Below are 15,850 nucleotides of genomic sequence, written 5' to 3'. Positions count from 1 at the left end.
TACACGGCCTTTGTGATTCAGCGGTTTGTGAATCAAATTTTTTTTTAACTTTTAACGTAAAGAGCGTGGTATTGACTAAGGGGAGAACACCCTCATATACGTAATAACATATACGTAATAAAAAAAAAACAAGCGATACGGCTCAATAGTAATCGAAACTTTTAAAAACTTTTAAAAATTTTGATGTCAATAAATGTATCAAAAGAATGTGTTTATAATGCTGATTCTAAATATATAAATTTTATTAAGTTTAGTATTACTCATCAAAGGCTACGAGCCTGAGAAAATTTACCTGATTTTTTAAATAGGGGAGAAACATCCCCTACAAGTGAAATAATTTTATTGAAAATCACACCGTCAGATTCAGCGTATCAGAAAACCCTAATACATAGGTTTCAAGCTCATATCTGCAAAAATCTGCAACTTTGTATTTTTTGCCAGAAGAAAAATATACGAATATAGAAGTTAGTTATGTAAGTTAATTTGTAAAGACATCCATTTAGCAAAAGAAAAGTAAAATTTTTATGCAAATTTTTTTTAATTATTCAATGACGGTTAGCCAAAATAAAAGCTGCATTAACTAAAAAACGATCATAAATTAAATTAAAAAAAACAAGTTTTTTAAACTGAAAGTAAGGAGCGACATTAAAAATTAAAACGAACAGAAATTATTCTGTATATGAAAGGGGCTGTCCCCTCCTCAACGCCTCGCTCTTTACGCTAAAGTTTTACTCTTTCTCACAACTCTATTTTTTAAAAAAAAAAAAAAATTTATAGTAAATAGAGATGCGTTGAGGAGGGGACAGACCCTTTCATATACGGAATAATTTCTGTTCGTTTTAAGTTTTAATGTCGCTCCTTACTTTCAGTTTAAAAAACTTGTTTTTTTTATTTAATTATATTAAGAATCTTTCTTTTAAGTATTATAAAACTATCAAACAGTTCCTGGTAGCGAACTGTAAGTAAGGAGCACAGTTTATAGACAGTAAGCTTATCGCAGATCATTTCTGGTCTTCGTTCTCGGTGCGAACAAAAAGCTCCTCCCACTTATTTCTGCATTAGCGGGATCGATGTTTCCGATTGTTTCGAACAAAGTGCATTATTCGTAATAGCGGGTTTCCACTTGTTTCCGATTAGATCACAGTCTGACTTTTCTACCCATGAAAAGATCTGACTTCGCTTATGTTTATATCTGCCTTGTCTCCGGAGCACTCGCAGGAGGAAGGGTTTACGGGGTAGCATCTTTCCATGGAGGATGTTTCCTTGGGGGAAGAGACATTTATATGAAGGGGGCGCCGATTTCCCAGCATTATTTAAAAACGATCAGAAATTAATAAAAAAACATTTTTTTCAGCTGAAAGTAAGAAGCAACATTAGAACTTAAAACGAGCAGAAATCATTATGTATATGGCAGCGTTCACCCCCAATTCAATATCTCACTCTTTACGCTAAAGTTTTTTTTAGTACTTTCAAAAGAGCTACCTATTCTAATTAACCGGCCATTCTGATTCGGAGGTTTGTGATTCGAACTAAATTCGAACTTTATCGTAAAGGGCGAGGTATCGACTATGGAGTAAACACCCTTATGTACGTAATAATAACATACGAATATAGAATTTCGTTACGTAAGTTAATTCGTATGTTACGTCAGAAAAAAAAATTTGAGAAAGCTATGTAGCCTAAAAAAGTAAAATTAATATACAAATTTTGTTTTAATTATTCATGCACGGTGAGCCAATATCAAAGCTGCATTAATTCATAAACTTTCAGAAATTAAATAAAAAAAAGTTTAGAAACGTTTGTCTAATTGTAGAAAGAAAAAGCCAAGACAGATAGTCCAGGTAATTGAGAGGCAAATGTTTAAATGGATGCACGGGTAAATGGCGAACATAATTTATTCCGCATATGAAAGGGACTCTCCCCTCCTCAGTGCCTCGCTCTTTACGCTAAAGGTTGACTATGTCTCACAACTTTGTTTTCTAAAACAATAAAAATTGTAGCGTGAAGAGCGAGGCGCTGAGGATGGGACAGTCCCTTTCATATACGGAATAATTTCTGTTCGTTTTAAGTTTTAATGTTGCTCCTTACTTTAGTTAGAAAACTTGTTTTTTATTTATTTAATAGCATAAAGAGCGATGTATTGACTAAGGGGCAGCCCCCCTCATGTACAGAATAGTTTTGGTTCGTTTTAGTTTTATGGTAGTCATTACAATCATTTGGAAAAACTTTTTTTTTTTATTTAATTGTGCTAAGGAATAATGAGAACCTCCTTAATAATAATAATAATAATAATTTTATTATAGTCCAAAAAACAGGCCATACAGAACAGTATTCTTAATCACACTTAACAAGAAAAGTAACATAAATATCAAGTTTCACTCATTGATGTCAACACTTCATTTACATATTTACATATCTGCCTGATTGACCTTTTCACAGTCGTTTTCAGGATCCGCGGGAACACCAAGTTACCACCCTCAAAATAATTTTACCTTAACAGAGAAAGTTGCTGGCACTCGGTGAGAATATGGGCGACATCCTCAATACCTAGGTTACATCTGGGGCAAGAGTAATCCGCATTTGCATCTGCAGCCAGTTCTTATCCCTCCTTAATATGGTTTGACAAGGGAAGGAATCATTTCTTAATAAAACAAAAAAAAAAGTTAGCGTATTCCTGTTTAATTACCTAAAGTTTATATCATTCCGTAACTTAAGATTAAAAGTGAAGAATGAGTTGGAATGATGAGACAATTACATCTATTTAGTTATATGCCATTCAGATGCGTTTTTGAAATAGTTGCAAGACATAAAAGTAAAAGATGGAAGGGGGAGAGAGCGAATACTGAAAATTTCGCCGATTCAAACTATCTTTCATTTTAAAGCAGTAGTAACTGCAACTGTAACTACCTTCAACTGTGACAACTTGCGACTGCGACTACTTGAGGCTCTAACTGCGAACACTTATAATTGAGACTGCTTATACTTGTGACGGTGACTGCTGCTGTTACTGCTATTACTATTGTTACTACTACTACTTCTACTACTTATGCTATCACTACTATTACAACTATTGAACTAAATCAAAAAAGTTTAAGTGCATCCAGATTGTCAAATTAGTATAGATGCGATATTTCAGAAACTTAGCCTAATAGGTTTAAAAAGTTGAAACTTTCAGGGAAATTTGAGGGGGTTGAAAACTAAGTAAAAGACACTATGTGGATCCAGATTGTCAAAGGGGTTTATCCAATTTACTGGTAAAGGCTCATGATACAATGTCGAAATTTTCAGGGCATGTAGTTGAAGACGTTTAACTAAATGCAAAGACACTATGTCCATTCAAGTTTATGAAAACGTGGACCTCGACCATACCCCTAGAGAAAAATGAAAAAAAAATGAAAAAGATATTATTTTATTAACCGATAAACTATGCAATTAAAAACAAACAAAAAATTATTAAAAAAACCTTTTGAAAAAAGAAGTTTTTTAAAGAAATAGTAAGAGCTTGGCGTATAATAAACCAAAGAAATAAAGTCAAATATATTTCAAGCGTTAAACCCAAGAGGAAAAGAAATCAGAGGCAACGCGATAGCGTTGTCTATAGTAAAGGCCATAAGGCTCCAATGTTTTATTATTATATTTTTTTCGATAGGCACTTAATATGGAAGGGTGGGTCATATAAACCTTGGAGGGGCTCATTCAATTAAAAATTGGAAGTTCTAGTGCCTTTTTTAAGAGTCATAAGTGATCGGAGGGCAACTAGCCCTTCCCCTTGTCCTTTTCCTCCAAATTTGTCTGATAAGACTTTTTAGATACGCATTTTGTTAAAAGTAGTTCAAAGATCAGAAATTAGAAGTTCTAGTATCTTTTATAAGAGTCAAAAGGGATTGGAGGGCAGCTAGCCCCTCCCACAAAGGTGATTGTTTCCCCAAATGAATCTGATCACAATTTGATATGCCCATTTGTTAGTTCTAGGATGACAACAAAAACTCCACGTTCAACACAGCCCCCAGAGCCCGTGGGCAAGTGTTCCAAGTTGTGCCCGGGGTATATAAGGTTCTCATGTAAGGGGTGGCCGTATAAACTTCAGAGGGGACTCATATATTGGAAATTGAAAGCTCTAGTTTTTTTAAGAGTCAAAATTCGTCTTAGAGCACCAATCTCCTCCCACCCCCCACACACCCTCTTTTCCCCAAATACATCCAGTCATAATTTTGAGATAGCCATTTTGTTTGAAATTGTAGAGCGATCAGATAACAAAACTTCGGGGTCAACATACCCCCTCCCTCCCAGAGCCCGGGGTAAGGGTTGTAACTTATGCCCCACGGGCATACAAGGTTTTTATGGAAGAGGTGGTCGTATAAACTTCAGAGGGGACTCAAATGATTAGAAACGGAAAATTCTATTTTCCTTTTAAGAACCAATATTGACCGGATGGCAACTTGACCTCCGCCTCCCCCCTCCCTAACCCTGTTTTCGCCAAATATGGCCGATTGAATTTTTTAGAAAGTAGTTTTGTTCAAAATAGTCCAAAAATCGTAAAATTAACCCCCCAGAACCCGGGGACAAGTGTTATAAATTGTGCCCCGAGGGGATTTAAGGTTCTTATGGAAGGGGTGGTCATATAGACTTCGGAGGGGGCTTATTCGATTGGAAATTGAAAGTTCTAGTTCTCTTTTTTTTTTAGAGTCTAAAGGCACTGGAGAGCAACTAGCCCCCCTGCCCTCCTTTTCTCGAAATCCTCCCGATCGACTTTTTTTAGATAACCATTTTGTTAAAATAAGTTTAAAATCCAGATAGAAAAACTCCAGGATCGACACAACCCTCAAGAGCCCGAGTGCGAGGGCTGTAAGTCATGGCCTGGGGAGCACATACGGTTTTTATGCGAAGGTTTTTAAAATAGTTCAAAGATGAGGCAAGCCTGGATCCGGCCTCTACAAAAAAAAAACTCAACGATATTTTATGCCAAAGCTTAAGAGAACTGACCCCTGGACCTCCATTCATAGCCCATACCCCCCAACCCCCAAGAGCCCGAGGACGAGTGCTGTAAGTCATGGCCTGGGGAGCACATACGGTTTTTATGCGAAGGTTTTTAGAATAGTTCAAAGATGAGGCAAGCCTGGACCCGATTTTTATAAAAAAAAATTCATTAGCGATATTTCATGCCAAAGCTTAAGAGAACTGACCCCTGGTCCTCCATCCATAGCCCATACCCCCCCCCCCCAAAAAAAAAATTATTGATGATATTTGTTCCAAAAATTATGTTAATTCACCATTGGCTCTCCATGGCCCGGCCCATGAAGGGCCAGTGGTGAGTTCCCATAATTAAGTTCAAAAATCAGATAACAAAAACAGACGTATCGATGCAACCCCCAAGAACCAGGGTGTAGATGCTGTAAGTTCTGCCCGGGAGACATACAAGTTCTTTATGCTAGGGTTTCTAAAATAGTTCCAAGATCAGATAAACCTGACCTCCACCCAGAAAAAAGCAAATTATTAACGATATTTTTTCCAAAACTAATGCGAGCTTACTCCTGGCCCTTTATTGTCCAACCCCCTCCCCCACATCACGAAAAAACTTCGACAAGTAATGGGAGCTGAACCGTGGTCCGTCCTCAATGGCTTGACCCCCCTCTCTAAAAAAACTCATTAACGATTCTTTATTTCAAAATTCATGGGAGCTGACCCCCTAGCCCTCCCTCCATGCCCCCTCCTCCCCAAAAAATATCTTATGAATGATTTTTCATTCCAAAAATCATAGGAGCTGACCCCTAGTCCTCCCTCCATGCCCCCCCCCCCCCAAGAAAAAAACAACTTATCGACGATATTTTATTTAAAAAATCTTGGGAACTGACCCCTGGTCCTTCTTGCGTGGCCCGAACCCCCCCCCCCAAAAAAAAAAAAATCATTACAGATATTTTATTCTAAAAATAATGGGAGGTGACCCCTTCCCCTCCCTCCATGGCCCAACTCCTCCTTCAAAAAACTAAAAATTGCTAACAATCTTTTATTCCAAAAATCATTGGAGCTGACCCCTGGCCCTCCCCCGTGCCCCTCCTAATAAAAAACCTATTAACAATATTTTATTTCAAAAATTATGGGAGCTGACCCTCGGCCCTCCTTCCATGCCCCCCCCAAGAAAAGAAAGAAAAATCAACAACTTATTAATGATATTTTATTCCAAAAATCATGGGAATCCAGTTTAATTTTATTAGCTCTTTCCAAAATTGTTCAAGACACCAATAGTTTTCACTAAAAACGAGAGTTTGGCTACTGCCTGTTTCTCTATTGGTAAAAACATAAAGTCTGCTGCGTATTTGGCGCTTAACTAAAACAAATTGTATTGCAAATATTTTCTTTTTTTACTTATTGTGACATTGAAAATAAAATGAAAATTGAAGCGAATAAAATCTTGCGTTGATGAGCTTTCAACAATTAATGTTATTTTATATCAAATATTCCGTTTAATTTTATTAGTTCTAATCAAGACTGTTTCAAGACGCATACAGTTTTATTTTGGAATTTATCTTGGAATAAAAAATCATTTTAAAATAGGGAATTTTGAAAAACTAGAAACTTTTTCAATCAAATATGAACAGAAATTAATTTAAAAAAAAACTTTCCGAATAAGAAGTTTTTCAAAGAAAAGTAAAGGCCATATTAAACTTAAGATCAAAAGAAATAAAAAACTACAATAACTCAAACTCAAAACGACCAGAAATTCCTATTAAAGAATAAATGAAGAATTACTATTAAAAAAAAAATGAAACTCAAAACAAACAGAAATTAAATAAACTATTAAATAAAACTGTAAAAGTGTAAAATCTACTGCATCATTGGCGCTTCACTGAAAACGAATTATATTACAAATATTTTCTTTTCCATTTATTACAACATTGAAAATGAAAATAAAATTACAGTGAAATAAAATCTTGAACTGAAGATCTTTCAAAAATTAATATCATTATATGTATAAAATATACAGTTTGACTATATTTTATTTATTCAATATGAATAAGATTTATTTATTCATTTATATTAGTTGCCTACCTGTTGTATATTTCTTTTGTTTTGTTTTTTTATTTAATTTCTTTTCGTTCTGGGTTTCACTTATCCTTTAATAGTAGTTTCTGGTTGTTTTGAGTTTGAGTTATTGTAAGTTTTTATTCCTTCTGATTTTAAGTTCAATATTGCCTTTAACTTCTTTGAAAAACTTATTTTTCGGAAAGCTTTTATAAAATTAATTATAATAAATATAGCTAAGCTAAACCCAAGAAGAACAGAAATTACAAAAAAAAACAGAAAACGTAGTATTAACGCCCCTATTCCTACTAAAGATTATAGGGTTTAAGGGTTTAAGGTTCTACATTTGTATGTTTTTTGTTTTTTCATTTTGTGGTAAGGATCTAGGTAGAAGATTAGAAAATGAAGTTCTCAATTTTGATACACTGAATAAGAGCAGGTTTTAAATTAAATATTTCGAAATTGTAATGTATTATTTGATTTTAGATTTTAATCAAAATTTTCAGGTTATAATAGTTAGCTTCAGGGTTTGTTCAGGATTTTTAAGCTTATTTAGTTGGTAAGATTTAAATTTAATTTAATAGTTATAGTATAGGATTTTATGAATTTTTAGATTATAGATTTTAGATTTGGTAATTTTTTTTAATGTTTGTTTGGAATTTATGTTAAAATAGTGGAATTTATTTTATATTTTGAGGGGGATACGATTCACCTAGATTGTGACGTATTTGATTTTTGGGAATTGTTTTGAAGATTATTGTAGCTACCTAACAACGCAAGGCCCAGCGACAGTAGAGTGTGTTGAAATGTGATACATTAGAAAAAAATGGTGTTATATTTTTAATTTTTTCTTTTATTTATGTAAATATAGTGAAAAGTGTTTTAAAGTGTTATAAGAAAGGTGAATATATTTTAAAGTACAAAAACGTATATCACATAAAGAAAGAAAAACGAGCAAAAATGGGGTTTTTATAGGCCAAATGAAGATACTGAAAAGAAAAACGTATATGCATTGTAAATTTGTATTTTAAGGTTATATGTTATAGGCCTAAAATAATTTCTTAAACCACATTGGCCTGACTTCACATAAAGAAAGAAAAACGAGCGAAAATGGGGTTTAAGAAATGATCTTCGTCATGCTTATGGGGAGCATTCTACCAATGTTGTTACTACATTCATATCTCTTGTGAGAAAAAAAAGCTAATTTGATTAATCAACAGTATTTTCTTCATAATTGTAAAATAAACCGTATTTTACCCAAGTCAATGCGACTTTCACTTCACTTAAACACACGTAACGAACGGCAATTTACAGAACGTATAGGGTTTGGTATTTTGAATCGTGTTATTAGAGATTGCAAAAGCAAGCGCTACCGGTTAAATCAGGATATTTTCAGGCTAGAGCGAGAAATATTATGTACGCTTTCTTATGCTGATTTTCATCAAATTAAGGCTATTGCTGAAAATACTTTTAAGCATGATTTTAGGATTTCTAGACAAAGACTTTCTGAGAAATTACACCGTCTAAAATTGGAAAAACTCTCTAATAATCCACCTTTTGTCCCAAATGCGTATCCTGGTCCTGCTGTGATAAATCTCAGCTCCACGCTCCTTACAACAGAGCAAAATCAGGTTCTGTCGAAAGGATTGAAATTTTCGATAGCCCTTTTAAAAATACCTTATAATGAAATTATCGGGAACACAGAGGGGGCATTTCATGACTCTCGTGCGGATATTGGAGAGATTGCTGAGGTTAGATCACAATTTGTTGAAACTTTGTTGGATTCGCCTTCTGTTAATAATCCAAATTAAAAATTTTTTAGTAAAAATGAACACTTGGTCTTACACGCCCTACATAAAGATCGTTCCAGGATTATTACGAAAGTCAATAAAGGCAATACTGTGGTTGTATTAGATTCAGAAGACTACGACAAAAAAGTCAGAGACATTTTAAATGATTCTGACCAATATGAACAATTAGCTACCTATAACACAGAGCAAAATGTACAGGAATTCTAAAAATAGCTTTTTCATCTAAAAGGCAAAGATGAAATTACAGGTAAATTGTACAAAAAGTTTTACCAGCGCGGGTGTATGTCCACTTACTTTTATGGTCTGCCTAAAGTTCATAAGCCCGGTAATCCACTTTGACCCATTTTTTCTTCTATTAGTTCTCCTAGAGCAGAAACAGAGAAATTCTAATCAGTTGTATTTCTCCCACTAATTCAGGCTCAAAAACCCTATATTAAAAATTCCGATGATTTTGTTTCCAAGGTAAAGCAAGTTTCGGTTAAACCAAATACAAGAATTGGCAGTTTTGATGCATATTCAATGTACACCAATTGTGATCCTCAAAAGGCCGAAATAATTTTGGAGCATAAACTTAATTTTAACTCATCTATATCAGAAAAATCTACTCTTTCGTATCAGACACTTCTTTCACTTACAACACTTTGTAACAGAACTTCTTTTACTTCCATTATAGAGGCATTTTTATAGACAGAAATATGGGCTTTCAATGGGTGCCCCCCCCCGCTTTCTCCAATACAGGCTGATATCATAATGGAATACCTTGAAGAAAGGGCTATTTCGTTAATTTTTCCTAAACATGAATTTTTGATTCATTTTAGAGACGATAGTTCTTATTAGCTGAAGTATTGTGATGAGTCTCTGGGTTCTTTCCTTAACTTGCTCGACTCTTTTAATCCAAAACTTAAATTTACTCAGGAATCAGAGGTAGAGAGGCGTCTTCCTTTTTCAGATGTTCTGGTGCACCGAACTTAGACATGTTTCGAGTTTAGTGTCTATAGAAAACCAACACATAATGACCGTTACTTAAATTATTCCTCTAATCATTCTCCTGCTGTGAAAAGAGGAGTTGTCACTTCTCTAGTTGATAGAGCATTGAAAGTTTGTTCAACACGCTTCTTGGATTTAGAGCTCAACCACCTTAGAGATATTTTATTTGAAAACAAGTATCCAACTAGTTTAATCAATTATGTAATTGCAAAACGCATTAAAAGATTATCAGATAGTTCCACAGAAAACACAAATCAAAGGGAAAATTTAGCTTATCTTGGTCTCCCATATGTTAAAGGGGTTTCAGACCACATTTCAAAACATCTAAGAAAAAATAACATTTACACTTATTATAGACCCAGAAAAACTATCAGGTCCCAAATTTATCAAGGTAAAGACCCTATGCCAATAGGTGAAAATTCCGGTGTCTACAGAATTCTTTGTTCGTGTGGTCTTTGGTATATCAGAAGAACTGATCAGCGACTAACGGATAGATTAACTCCGGACTATAGTTCAATTAATAATACACTTAAGAAGCGGAAAAAAAACAGAAAATTTTGACTCTGCCCTTGCAGAGCACATTTTTGAAAAACCAGACCATACTATTTTGTTTAATCAAGCCAGCCTTATTTTGCATGACAAAGGTCCAGCACTACAGAGAAGCTGTTGAAATTTATAAATACCAACATTTAGGTCTAGCTTTAAACAGAGATTCCGGTGATTTAAGAATAAACGAGTCATGTTTCGGTTTTCTCGAAAGAGAAGCCGATACTTTAGTAATCCCTGAAATAAACCTTGAACCACCTTCCCAGTCATATAATCAAACACGTGAACAACCCGTTAGGTCTCAAAGGGTGTCTGCAAGAAATGCATTAATTAAAATCCGAAGTCAGATGATATAGTTCTCCAAGTTATTTAATTGCTGGTTCGTTCTGTTTTTAAGTGAATGAATGGTTTTCTTTTCTCTCTCGGTTGTTCGCTAGTATCCGTCGATGGCAGTTCATAATTTTTTAGATTTTGCGCAAATCGCGGACATTGGCGAATAACTCGCTTTTATGGTTGTTAGGTATTTGGTTTTAATTCTTTTAATTTTTGGCTTTTATTGAATTTTATTCATCTTTTAAATTGTTTTTTTTCTTTGGTTTTTTGGTTCTTTTCACATTGACTTTCCGCGTTTGTTTTTGGATACATTATTTCGTTTCGCTCTGAAGAAGAGAGGTGTTTGTCCTCTCGAAATATTCGCTTTGTTGTGTTTTTTTTTCAGTACTTTCATTTGGCCTATAAAAAACCCCATTTTTGCTCGTTTTTCTTTCTTTATGTTATAGGCCTAATGAATGGGAGCAGCCCCTTGCCGCCGTGGGTAGATAGAAGGAGAATTTCGAAATTTTTGTATGGTAAATTAATGGACGGAGAATCGTATGAATGAAAAAAAAGGTTTTTATGAAAAAGGTAGATAGAATGTACTAGGAGAAAAAAAAAATTATATATATGATGAATTTTAAAAGGGGAAAGCTATGGAACGTCGAGTAAGAGGTAAGATAGATAGGTAGTAAAATGAAGGGATAATAGAGAAATAGGGACAAATTAGATTACAAATAAGCAAAGAGTCTCATATAAAAAAAAGAAGAAAGAAACAGGATTTTTTTTTTCAGGAGTACGAAAAGGAAACAAAAACCGGTTTGATTCTATCCATTACGTGATGTATCACCATTTATTATTGAGAACACAAAAAGAAGAGGAAGTGCAGAAAGGAGGACCAAATACCGCTGGCTAAAAAAAAGAAAAGAAGAAGAATTTAAAATATTCATTAGAAAATAATTTTGTACCTTTTCAATATTATAGTCTATTTTTGATAAAAAAAAAAGACCAGAACATCATTTTCACTTAACTAAAAAGAATGAATATAAATACAAAATGAACTTTCAATCGACAATCATTTATTCTTATCAGTAATGTTGGTTATTATGGTGATTTTTTTTGATGCTATGACAAATAAAAACACTTAGCTGGAAATAAAAAATAGTTTTAAGTAAAATACAAAGGATTTTTTGGTCTTCAAAGATTTGGGAGGCGTTAGCCCTGCTCTTTTTTTGTGGAAATATATGTTTGTTTTAAGTTTCGATTTGTTATACATTATGATCAGTTTTATGCGGTTTTTTGTTTTTTTTAATCGGTTTATGCGGTTTTATGCTCTTTACTCTTCTTCTAAAACTTCTATAAATTCTAAAACTATTGTTCTTCTAAAACTTCTAAAGCTTTTTTTAATTAATCATAAATCAATATCTAGTAGCTATTGTAAAATATCTGTTTTTAAAAATCTCATTGGCTGTATTTCTGTAGTTGTTATCAAGGGCACCGGCGGATAATTTTAGAGGGGGGAGGGGGGGGGGAGGGTGCAAACACCAAAATGTCAATGGTGGTTGGGTGACATGGAATATATTTCAGGAATTTTTTTCGAAGGAATTAGTACTTTTAGGAAAAAACTCTCAAAGAAAAAGAGCAATTAAATTGCATGCAAAATCAAACAAAATACAGTAAATTTTAAACAACAAGGATTCCTGGCAAGAGGATCAATTTATCCAATCAGGAATATATTTAATTATTATGCATTTAATATTAAAAGAAAATCAAACCCTAACCAAAATTACAGAAAGATTTATTGCGTCCATAGATTATAACAGATATAGGCTTGTCTTTATGCAATTTCCTATACCTTAGAATAGTTTGCAGAAGGATTAGAGACACTAAAAAATCATCCTGCCTACACAGATACTGCGTTTTGATTTTATAACGGTCATGTAAAATGTACTTCTTTCGTAACAGGACAATTCTTCCTCCCTCTAACTTAGATACCTTATATATTCGGACATTAAAAAAAAAAAAAAAAATAGAATAGCGAAAAAAAAACTAAATTTAAAGTTACTATCCATCTGTCAAATAAACCCTCTTTCTTTTTAGTGTCCTGTTTAACTAAATAAAATGAAAAGGTTAAAAAAAATTGTCACAAAAGAATCTTATCAAATAGTTTATGATAAAAAAAAAACTTTAAGTAAAAAGTGACTTGGACCAATATTCACCAAAACTAAAATGAAATTCTCATGACAATTGCTACACCGGCAGTATTGGCATTTTATGCTGATTCAAAATATAAAAAATTTTTTTAGTTTATTGTTACCCACCAAAACCAAATATCTGAGAAAATGTGCCTGATTTTTGAAGAAAAGGTTAAACACCCCCAAAAATGCAAGCGATCTTATTAAAAATCTTTTTATTAGATACATCATACCAGAGAACCTTACCATAGAGGTTTCAAGCTCCAATTTTCAAAATGTGGAATTCCGCGTTTTTTTAAGAAGAAACATCGTCGATGCATGTTTATTAGTTTTATTTTTCACAGGGGTGATTGTATCAAACCGAAGGTCCAAGATAATTTGGAGGGAATTCATTCAAACGTGAATTTAAAGCTCTTTTTTAAGCAACCATATAGATTGGGACAGGGAAAAGTCTTGTTTAAAAATTAAATGTTGCCTTAAGATTAAATTAAAATGCACTGTGTTAATGCTAATTCCTAATAAGGCATCTCAGTAGTATCCCAAGAACGACAGCGAGTATTATGTTCAAACTTTCGGGGCTACTTCTGCTCTTAAAATTTAACCAAATCAAATTAGCGTAAGTGTATCCAAGCTATCAAAGAAAGTAAACAGATTTTTTTTTCCGAATGGTATCAAGTTTTCTATTTCAGGTCGATTAGAGGAGGTATGAAACTAAATTAAACACTACTATTTGTGTCCAGATTTTTAAAGGGTGTATATTGTTAAAAATTGATGAAAATTGTTCTCCAGCATACAAATAGCAGGCCAAACTACAAAGTCTTAAAAAAACGAAAAGATTTAAAGTATTATTTTCTTTTTCCCTGAGAAGACTATGCCAATATAAAACGAACAGAAATTAACTAAAAAATCTTTTTCCATGAAATAAGTTTTTCAAAGAGAGGTAAAGAACTCCATTAAACCAAAAATGAGCAAAAATCGAATCAAATAATCTACCAAGCGTTAAACTACCACAAATCAGCATCGATAAATAAATGAAACCCAAAACGAACAGAAATTACAATAAATGACCGAGTCAAACTCAAAACGAGCAAAAATTAACATGGAGCTCAAAACCCCTATGCCTTGCCAAGTCGAGAATATAATTTGCACTTTACTGAAAAAATACAAATGAATTTGCATTTTCAGTTTAATATACATATACTAATAATTGATTTATTAAAGTTGTAAAAGCAAAAAAAATTATATTTTTTCAGTAAAGTGCAAATTATATTCGAAGTAAGTGCAAATTAATTGCGAATTATTTTGCAAAGCTTTAAAAGCAGTTGATTCGTTGACTATTGTAAGCCCAACAGAACAAAAGGAAAAACATTCAGATAAGATTGACCAGGAATGAAATTAATTTGAAAAGAAAGCATTAAAAGAGACACAAATCCAACATTAGTGCCTTGAATTGTCACATAATTAGATTCCAATCTTTTTACAAGAAATTAGAAGGAAAAACATGTAATTTCGCAAAAACAAAGAACAATTTAACAAAATGATACCTAATGCTAGTAATAAACCCCAGAGATTGCTTTTAATGCATTGGTTTAAATTGTATTCCTTTTTTCCAATCCAGACCAAGTTAAAACTAGACTATTGCTATAGAAAACTAACCTTGTAACGTCGCAGCAACAGAAGTATAAGGCAGGCTAGTAACAGACGGTCGTTATGAGGGATTAAAGACGATCATACTGCATATATTATAGAGTTATCCTCAAGTGAAAAAAAAATTAAAAATAATAGTCTAATAGTAAAATATTTAAGCAGTAAATGAGGGATCTAAAACGGGAATGATCTGTTCGACACTACAACAAATATGGATTTTAACGTACCCTTACATGATTGTTGAATACCAAGGTGAAACAGCTAAATAAGAGCTCTTTGATAATTATCAGGGTTGGATAAACTCTTGAATCATACAAATGAATCAAAGTTTTTGTTGCACTTACATTTCCCAAACTATAGGTCTCTTGTAAGTGCACAGTATTTCTTTTTTTTTTCGTGTGGGTGTGGAGGGAGTGGTTTGCAAAAACTGAATAATATTATGCGCTGACAACCTATACATATTTCAATAATTGCAAAGGATAAAATATGATGAGATTTTCCAATATAAATGTGACTTTGCTTGCAAACACATCAAGCATATACTCAGGCAGCCTCCATTACCACTAAATCTTCAGCACTCTTGCGATTTTTTTGTGTTTTTTTTTTTGCTTAGATTCTCCGTATTTTTTTTTATTTTCAGGCTTGAACCCCCTCCCCTCCCTCCTAGATACCCCACCCCCTTCAAAGTAAATGTCTACATCCGTACTTAATACTTTTCTCTCTTTTATTAGAACTTTTTCACGTGAAGCCTTTAGGAAAAGTTCCAAAGCATTTGCAGAAAAATTTGTCAATTATCATTCTGTAGAAGCTTGCATGGTTTGCGTATGGTTTGGCTTTTGTCAAGCCTTGTTAAAATATATTTTATCACTGTAAACCTTGCCAAAATTTGTAGGCTAAAGGTCCAGAATAACGATGGTGCACGCATTCTAAGTTTTCTGGGTTGATGAATGTGGCATCTCTCAATTCTCTCCTTCCCCTCGATTTAAAGTCCTTTTCTTTTATTGAAAGTTCGAAGCTGATGCATTATGTGGGCACTGCTAAAGAAGTCAAGTTTGGTTAATGCTGAAGAAATAAAATAAAAGAGGATGAATATATGATAGTTTATAAACAAATTTGGGCTATATATTTGCACATTAGGGGGTGGGAGTGGGGGTTAAAGCATACCATAAATTATATACGTAACCTAACATAACCTAGGTACCTTCCCTCCCCCTAAACCCAAAAAACAACAGTTTAGATATCGTAAACGCAATGAAAACAACGCTTTGTATTCCATTTCTCTATAGCAGTCTCTTCCAAATAACCCGTTTGGCGGGTTTCGTATCTCGTAAA

The sequence above is a fragment of the Artemia sp. Qi Xiang Cuo genome, chromosome 1 (genome assembly GCF_049724085.1).
Source record: "Artemia sp. Qi Xiang Cuo chromosome 1, ASM4972408v1, whole genome shotgun sequence".
Lineage (NCBI taxonomy): Eukaryota > Metazoa > Arthropoda > Branchiopoda > Anostraca > Artemiidae > Artemia > Artemia sp. Qi Xiang Cuo.
Note: the sequence above shows the minus strand (reverse complement) of the source record.